We start from the raw sequence: 5,698 nt of genomic DNA on the forward strand, positions 1-5,698 counted from the left end.
GCTGCCCCCGACGGCTCCGCGGCTCCGGCCCACACTCCACCAAGAGTCTGCCCCCGGCAGAAAGGGACATGAGCAACTGGACAAGATCTGAATTTTAAAACCTTTCACCGCGGGGACTAGTTTCCAGCCCAAGACACCGCACACCCTGCGGCGCGGGTGACACCCGGGCACGCACAGCCGCCGACGGCCGGCCATGGCCACGGCCACGGCTGAACAAAGGTAACAGAAAGCAGCTGGATGCGGCCTCCGCAGCCCCGGTGGACACCAAGTGAGTCGTGCCGCGGCCGCCGCCCTCGTCAGCGAGCCCATGCCGCGTCTGTGCGCGGCCCCTCGAGCCCGGACCCCCGCCTGCCTTCCTCGGGCAGCTGCGGTGCGCTCCGCATCCCCTCTGTCGCCCTGAGCTCTGTGCGGTTTCCCGAGTGCCCTGCTCTCCGCCTTCGTCTCTTAACACTCTTGTTCCCGCGTTACCGCCGGCGGAGCCGCGCCCGGACCCCCTCCCGTGTTTCCTTCGCTGCTGCCCGACAGCACGGGGCGTCGGGGAGCTTCGGAGGAACCCGCGCTCCTCTGGGGCCGGCGTGCACGCCCTGCTCGGACAGCGCCCGGGGCGCTGAGTACTCGTCACCATGGCACGGGGCACTCGGGGTTCGCCTGGCCCTGGTGTTTGTGCACAGGGAGGAGAAACGCCCGCGGCCTTTCATCAGGGGCCCCGAGGACGCGCTGCACAGGAGCGAGGACGCGGGCGGGGCCCCAGGGGCCTGCAGGCAGGGCGCACCCTTCCTCAGACGCACGCGAGGAGCCAGAGTCAGGAGGGGCCACTCGGCGCACAAGTGAGACTGGCCCCGCTTTCCCTCAGTCGATAAAATACCCCAGCTTGCAGGCCGGACACACCTCACTTGAGGCTGTTTTCTGAATGACACAGAAGGAACTAAGATACAAGGAGTGTGGACAGATCACAGCCAGCCTTCCAGCAGGCGTTTCCCATCCACTGGCGGGGCAGCCCGTCTGCCCGCCTTCCCATGGGTCCGCTCGGTCCCCAGGAGCCCCCGCGCCCTGCAGGCTCGCAGTCCTCACCCCAGAGCCACACGGACAGGTACCGTTCCCCTGAGGAGCACCCTGGGAAGGGCTGCCGCGCCCACACGTGACCATCCGAGGACCGCGCTCTGGCGCTGCCTACACCCCCATCCGGCCCAATTCTGTCAGGGCCGAAGCAGGGACTGGAAGCTTCTTTCCCCGGAACGCTCGGGCCGCTCACCAGCACTGCCCATGGCGCACAGACCTCCTTCTCCCTCCCTGACGGGCTCCCGCGCAGGGCCCGGCCCTCTCCCCGCGCCCCCGGAGCTCTGGTCTGGTGCGCGCTGTTGGCCCCCCGATTCCCAAGGGCATGTTTGTTACTCGGCAGGTGCAGCACCGAGAAACCGGGCCCCGTCTCAGATGTAAGCAGTTTAGTTTTGCAGTGGTTTCCATAAAAGGGTCTGGGCGAATTGTAACTATACATCAAGGCCTCAAGCAGGAAAATCCCTGCGACCAGCATCCGTTTTGTGGCCCCTCCTCAAGCAGGATGCGCCCCGTGACAGGTGGGCACTCGCCTGCCCGACAGCAAGACAAGAAGCTACGGGCTACGTTGGGGCTCGTCTGCGGCCGGAGCTCTGCCCCGGGAGCAGGTGCTCTAGAGATGGGCACCGAATGCCGAGCCAGTCCCGCCCCGCGCGCCGGTGCAGGAGGCGCATACATGCCCAGCACTGGGGGTGCGGGACGCTCCTCTACATGCCTACGAGGACGCCGACGCGGAACGTCTGTGTGCATTAGGGCCACGCATGTAAAGTCCCCCCAAGGCGATCAGAGGGAATCTGCTACCGCACAGGAAAACAAGCGCTGACCCCGGCACGCTTCGGCCGGGCACATTCAGTTCCCTGTAATCAACTGTGCGGGCGTTCTGCCGAGTCACCATGTTTACACTGCGCGCAGGCGGCAGGAAGGGAGGGGAGGAAGTGAAGAAGCAACCCTTTACGAAGACCCAACGTGCAGATGCTGGGAACATCTGAGCAGATGTGACACTGAACGTAGCAGCGGCTGGGGCAAGGGCACGGCCCCTTCCCCGCAGCCACGGCCCCTGGCCCTGCCCCCACTCACAGCCCCGGCCCCCAGCCCCGGCCCTGTGACCCCTTCCCCGCAGCCCCGGCCCCTGGCCCCGTCCCCACTCACAGCCCCGGCCCCCAGCCCCGGCCCTGTGGCCCCTTTCCCGCAGCCCCGGCCCCTGGCCCTGTCCCCACTCACAGCCCCGGCGCCACTCAGGGCAGTGCCACCACCCTCTCGGAGCACTGCGACCGCTTCTGAGGGAACCCGGAAGGTGGTGCACGCCGCTAGGCAAGCGGCTGGCAGGTCGTCATGGTTTGACTTTAACGGCCGATTTAATGGGACCCTGTCCACACTGTTCATGCTCACATTGAAGAAAGCGGTTCCCCAGAACACGGCAGGTGGCAAGCAGATCGCTGCAACGTGAGGGGACTCCCGTCCGGGTAGCGCTTTCCGTGAACTCTCACTGGGCGCTCACCTAGGGATCACCTAGGACGCACCCCACGGAGCCCCCTCAGGGCGGCGAGGGAGCCAAAGCCACAGGTCGAGAGAAAGGCTGACCGTCTATACCGCACAAACCACCCTTACGATGAACCCAGTCAGCGGCCGCGTCAGAAAGGGGGCAGCGGCCACACAGCTCGGCAGGGTCCCCTGCTTACCTCACAAATGATCTCTGCACATTACTCGAACATTTTGCGCCTTTTCTTCAGGATCTGAAGGTGCATAGTGTGCTAAGTGACAGGATCTGAAAGACAACACGGTCGGATTAGAACGGTTACTTCCCTTGCAACAAAAGCACCTACCGTCTCTTAGGCTGTGGTGAGTCCCCGGAGCTGTGTCGCCAACGTCCCACTTGACGCAGAAAGTTCTGTTATTCACAACTACCCTGGACTGGGAAGCCGCTTCTCCTCTGCGTTTCCATTGCTAGTAAACTACGAGATGACTGACATCTCTAAACAGGAAGCGACTTCCTTTGCACCTGCCCCAGCATGAAACACGAGTCTATCGGCCAGAATCTCTTGAGCACGATCCCCGGGGGTGCCGCGAACCCAACCCGGCCAGCCCGTGTTCCCAAAGCCAACAGCTGTTTTAGCAGCCACGNAGAGGGGAGGGGAGCCGGACAGGGGGCACCTGGCCCGCGGGGACGGAGGAAAACGGGGAACCGAGTGAGGACCACCTACCGAAGGAAGCAACTCCCCGTCAGCGCTCCCTCCTGGCTCCCAGTCACCGGCAGGCCGGCCACCAGACGCGGCCTGTCTAGACTGCGTGGCCCTAAGGAAAAAGGCCTGAAGATACCAAGACGGGCAGGACCCCCAGCATAAATGGTCTTTATTTCCAGCACAAATCTTGTCATGAGATTCTTTTCACGCTGTCCATTTATTTCCAGTCTCCCCGAAGCTGAGTCGGCACACGGCTGCCTATGCTGCAGGTGCGCGGCGGGATGCTCTGACACGCAGGTCAGATGTTTTGAAAAACCCCCAAAACAGGTCTCACCAAAGGCTGGAGCCCCAGGAAGAATCACAGAACAGGCAAAAGGCAGAGAGAAAACTTAAGAAGAAATGTGAAATCGTATCTGTGAAACAAAAGGGGAACATTCTGCGAACTTCCTAGTTCCTGAAAATAAAAATGATGACAGAAGTTTAAAACCAGGATTGGACAAGAGAGGGAGGGACTTTCCCAAAGGGACAGCTAAGGGACAGAGGAAGATGTCAGGAGAGGGCGTAAAATACAACTAGCAGGTCCCGCCCCGGCGCCGGTCCGTTCTTTTTCTCGTCTCCTTCCAAAAGGTTATTCTTCTGCTTACACAAACCCTCTGTCGGTGTCTGTCTTTTGAAACTAAGACCCCTGACGGGGACACCAGGAGGCCGGCATGGAAGAGGGGGAGGAGGAGGGGCCAGGGGTCAGGAGGTGGTAGGTGTCTCCCAGGGCTCCCAGTCTCCACCACTAGACCCTCCAGAGGAGAGCGGAAGCTGCTTACCGTCCTGCCTCAAGTCTGCCTACCCCCACTGGGGCCGGGCCCTGTCCTCTCCCCTGCGCACCGCCCCCAAGACCCCTCAGAAGCCGCTTCTCCCTCAGCACTTAGCCGACAACCTCCCTGCGTGCCTTCCGCCCCCCACCCACAGGCCACCGTCCCCCAGCACCTTTCCAGCTCTGAGCCCCTTGTGAACCTCTAAGGAACAAATGTGGCCGTGACTCCCAAGCCGCTGAAACTAACAGGGGGGGTGCTTTTTAAATATAGTATTTATATATAATAACTTTGTTCAAATATCTATGCAATAGCTAACAACCGTAATTACGTAGTAATATTTTGAACTGTTTTCAAATAAGCTTACGTAACAACACTTTACTTCCATAAAGTGAAACGGGCTTTGCAGAACACAAGACTGCTCAGACATCACGTTTAGAGCAGAATCTCTACAATGGGACCAAATCCCCAGTTACTTGCATAAATATGAAAAAATAACCGACACAACAACCACGTCGAAAAGGGGCCTTGCGCTTTCTCCAAGCTGTACGCCCCTCCTATGACTCAACAATTCCACTTAGAGGTATTTACCCAAGAAAGATGAATGTGAACACACACGTGCATGGCACCGCTTACACAGCTGTATTCATAACCTTCCAGACTAGAAACAATCCAAATATCAGCACCAGGAGACGAACGGAAAAACTATGGTACATTCGTACAACGGCACACTTCTCAGCGACGAAGAGGGAGAAAACTACAGACGCCTGCAACAACATGGATAAGCCTCAATCAACAGTGTTCTGCCATCTACGTGGCCCTTGAAACCAGGCCATGTGGATTTTTTTTGAAAGGAACCAAAGCTGGTTTGGCGACAAGAAGCATGACTGAGAAGAGCCCATGGTCACCTGCTCAGCTGACAGAGAGGCGCCACGTCCTGAGAGGGACACGGCATCCATCAAGTTGATTACACTGCAATAAAAGAACGAACAGGAGAGAAATAACCAGCACGGGTTCGTGTGCCGGGTGGGAAAGGTCAAGTGGAGGCCAAGTTCCAGCCAGATGTTTCCTCTAGAAACTGCACTCAGGAGTCAAGATGTCGCTTCAGACAAGGTTCTGAGCCTTTCCCCTCGCTTTTTACCTTGGCTGTAAACAGAAAATGTACTCTCAAACACAAACTGAAAACAAACAAACACAAGACATCAGTATTCCGTGCTGATGAGTTACTACATAAAAGAATCAAGAAGAGTGCCTGCTGGCTCAGCGGGCAGAGCGTGTGACCGTGATCTCGGAGTTGTGAGTTCGAGCCCCATGTTGGGTGTTGAGATCACTTAAAAAAAATAAAATCTTAAAAAAAAAAAAAGAATCCTGATATAATTACTTTCTCTACTGCAGTAAAAAGAATGTCTAGCCTCGAGTCTGGTATTCGTGTTTATGTTACGATGCTGTTTAAACTCACTGTGGTGTATTCATACGCCCACTGATGACCTATAAAAAGCAGGAATAAGCAACTCTCTGCTTCAGGCACAGAAGCAGCACGCGAAGCAAACCCAACCGTGAGGCAGCTACTTAATTCAAACATGGGGCAGGGGTGGGGGGGCTCCAAGCAGCATCCCGTCTACACCAGGCGCCCGGATGCACCACCACAGTCAGGAGCTT

General features: G+C 58.1%; 1 protein-coding gene across 2 annotated transcripts in view; it reads right to left on the bottom strand.

The window, feature by feature from the left end:
• ZDHHC7 (zDHHC palmitoyltransferase 7) overlaps nt 1-5,358 on the bottom strand; it is a 14,130-nt gene extending 8,772 nt beyond the window's left edge. Inside the window, exons 1-2 of one of the 2 annotated variants that reach the window (XM_077754083.1) lie at nt 3,255-5,358; nt 2,733-2,818 (exon numbers count right to left, since the gene is read on the bottom strand). The gene's annotated coding sequence lies outside the window, so the exon portion shown is untranslated. Of the gene's footprint in view, nt 1-2,732; nt 3,169-3,254 lie in introns of those variants that run through there. The other variant, XM_077754082.1, reaches the window with a different exon arrangement.
• Between the last annotated feature and the right edge of the window lie 340 nt (nt 5,359-5,698).

The sequence above is a fragment of the Crocuta crocuta genome, unplaced genomic scaffold, assembly GCF_008692635.1.
Source record: "Crocuta crocuta isolate KB4526 unplaced genomic scaffold, BGI_CrCroc_1.0 scaffold61, whole genome shotgun sequence".
Classification (NCBI taxonomy): Eukaryota; Metazoa; Chordata; class Mammalia; order Carnivora; family Hyaenidae; genus Crocuta; species Crocuta crocuta.